Source organism: Capsicum annuum, chromosome 4 (genome assembly GCF_002878395.1).
Source record: "Capsicum annuum cultivar UCD-10X-F1 chromosome 4, UCD10Xv1.1, whole genome shotgun sequence".
NCBI classification, from domain to species: Eukaryota; Viridiplantae; Streptophyta; class Magnoliopsida; order Solanales; family Solanaceae; genus Capsicum; species Capsicum annuum.
Genome location: NC_061114.1, coordinates 107,773,929 through 107,777,430, shown reverse-complemented (window position 1 = coordinate 107,777,430; position 3,502 = coordinate 107,773,929).

The following is a 3,502-nucleotide window of genomic DNA, read 5'->3' as shown; positions in this document are numbered from 1 at the left end:
AAACATGGTCATTAACTCTGGATTTCAAGACATAAGAAAGAAAAAATGCAATTCAAAATATTTGAATAAGATCTGATCAAGTCTGAGAAATCTCTACTATATCTCAAAACTGTTCTAAAAACTGGGACAAGACCCCCAGTAGACCGAAACCATATCTAATAATAGCTGTCTAAAAGTAAACAGGCCTTCTGGAATAAAGAAGGCTCACCAACTAGACACTGTAGCTCTGTCTAATAAAATCAATTACTTTTCTGGACCCCTAGACTGAGCCTCAGAACCTGGAGGGAGGAGGGGGGGTCAATACAGATGTAATGGTACGCAAAGTAATCCAAACTAAAACTTTTATACAAGTAAAATAGTGGAGAGGAATTTGTTAAAACATCATGCATAAACAGTTCTTAAAACACATGGGCACTTTTTGAAAATCATAAGCCATTCTTGTCATTGCACTGTTTGTTATTTGTATTACATCTGAGTTAGGTGGAACTCCCCTACAACTCTGATATTCCATGGGCTATATGGAATCCTCCATTGACTCGGTGGGGAAGCTCCCAACCTAAGTATGCCGCAAGGGTTGGAGTCTTTGATTCCGATATGCCACACGACACTAGGCCAGTGTAATATAATATACCCGGATTAGTAAATCACGGTTTTAGGCAATGAGTTATCTAAAATCGTGCCCTCTTCAAGGAACCACCTAACATCTCTTTATGAACTATTTTAGCCTTTTTTGAACTTGCATCATTCTGAAATTTTAAAACATGAAAGTCTGATTTCTGTATTAGTCTGTCTCTGTTATGGCATTGTCTAAGTTGGTATCATCATACCAAGACTTGTAAGTTATTATTCTGAGTCATATATGATTATTTCATTCTAAAATAATGTTCAGGATACTTGATCATGCATATAGTGTAAGAAGAGTCATATCTCAAATCATAAGTCAAAAATCATGCAAAGGCTTTTCGTTCATTCAACAATTTCAATAAGTAGTGGCCAACTTCTCAAAACATTCCTGAAGTTTCTTTGTTTATAAATCTCAACACTTAAAATCATTAAAACATTCCTCTCTCCCATTCTTAATCATCATGAATTTCATATAAGACAAATAGTATCTTGAATCATTCTGTAAACCATAAAATATAAGGATTCATAACTTGTAAATCAAATAATAAAGTAATGGGAGAGAGAGATAATATATTTCATGCTCTTGATCCACAATTCATGATTTTCAATGCATACGTACATATATACAATTCAAATCAATTTGGGGGAAGGCCTAAAGACCAAAACAATAATATCGAAGCTTCTAAAACATAAATGTATTCATAAATTCAAAAACCCCTTTCTTAAAATCATGATTTCTATAAAATTAGATTTTAGAAAAACCTCGTGTACCTCGATTATGAAGAATAATGGCTGATCCTTGAAGCCTATGGTTTGGGAATTCCAAATCTCCGATCAATTTCAAATATCCATGGTTGAATCTTGAGTTTCTTGGAGGAGAAGTATATGAACTAGGATTTTTGTTTTGAGGTAAGTCTTGAGAATGTTCTATATTATGCTTATAGAGGTCTAAATATCCTCTTTGGACTTTTTAAGAGACTTGAAAAAAAGTCCAAACTACCCTTGTTAACTTCTGGATGAAATTGGAAAAATTTAAACTGGGAACCCGATCTTATGGGCCACCACGATGCGCCACTATCGCGGTGGCTCACTAGAAATTGATGAATGGGAATTTGGCCCACTCCTCTATGCTCCACCATTGCGGAGTCTCACTAGAAATTGACCATCATCATTTAAACCCTCTCCGCGATGTGCCAAGGACAAGAATGATGGTGTTTTATGACTAGGACTTAAATTTACCATAACTCCTTCACTGAGTGTCCACTTTGGGTGAATGTTATGTCGACGGAAAACTCATTCAATTTCCCACACTAATAAAATGATTAACATGCCATATTTTCATAGGATTTATTTCGTTTGGATCATCTACGTATAGACATGACGGTTTTTGTTCTAGCCCAAAATGTGGGGTGTTACATTATCTCACCCTTGGGATCATTCATCCCCGAATGATGGGTAGGAATGTTGAAACTTAAAGGTATGGAATAACACAGACCTTATGTGTCTTCTAAGAAAGGATATAACTGATCTGAAACATTTAAACTTCTATCACAAAATTGAATTCTGAGCTGACTTGCCCTTACTCTTTTTAAGGAGCTGATTCGTGTTGAGAGTTTAGGATAACCCCCCCCCCCCCCCCCCCGAAGTGTTTATGCTGAAATAACACACATTGGATTTGGAAGTGATAACTTAGGTAAGTACGAATCATGAGGCAACTAGATTTAGATCGTACAAAGGTATTACACAGTCTAAGCTAAAATAGCTAGAAAAATTTGAGATTATATGCTGAACTCTTATGAACTGAGTCATGACTAAATAACTGAATCTGAAACATGATGCTTGGACTGAACGGAGTTCGCAACTTACACTGATGGAATAGATTATCTTTTGAGATGGTCATACGCATTGGACTTCAGATAGTAGGACTGGGTGAAAAGGTAGAAAACCACAGTAAATTATCTTCCTGACTACTAAACTGAATTATACGGGACACTTATACTTAACTAGAGTATCTCTTCAACGCTCTTTCTAAAGAAGTTCTAGTAGCGTCAGGGAGCAAAGAATCTCTGACATGAGTTATACAAGACATCCAACTAAGGAATCACAATAATGACACTACTATATAGCATGGAATATAGACATATAACTCATAAACTAGGATAGAATTACCAAACCTTAGGCAATGCAACTTCTTACTTTCGAGTTTAGCCACACTTCAAAAATACTCTCTCAACTATACTTTCCTCTTAAACACCATGCTCATTGATTTCGCTTATTTTTCTCACATGGCCATTGATATTTCCATCTACTAATGTCTAAACTGAACTAAATCCCCTCATCATCTTCAAGACTAACTCAAAATCACAAGACACACCACATAATACTGTAGTACTAGTCTGAATCATAAATTTAGCATAACCTGCATTTCACAATTCCTCATCTCCTGCATAATTCTTATTGCCACTCCAGCAATCACCTTCAACTTCATATTAGACATTCACAAACACTCAAGGAATCTATCCATATGCATACAAACATGACATTCAAGCCTATCTTTATACCCATATGTGCACTTCTAAACAACCACTCATAAAGCATATTTCTCATATTCTCTAATACTTCTATCCATAACAACTCCCCTGCAAAATTTAGATAATATACATAAAATATCCTAAACTAACCAACCCATACACAAAACCTCACCCCAAAATTCTTTCGACTTATAAACTTACGTAAACCAAGCACACAAAAATTTTTCCCAAATATAACACATAAAACTTCAACTAACCTTGGCATGTATCAAAGACTTGGCCTCAATCTTACTCCACAATTACTGCCTTAACTCAAATAAACATACAACCATCTTTCATTAACAAGA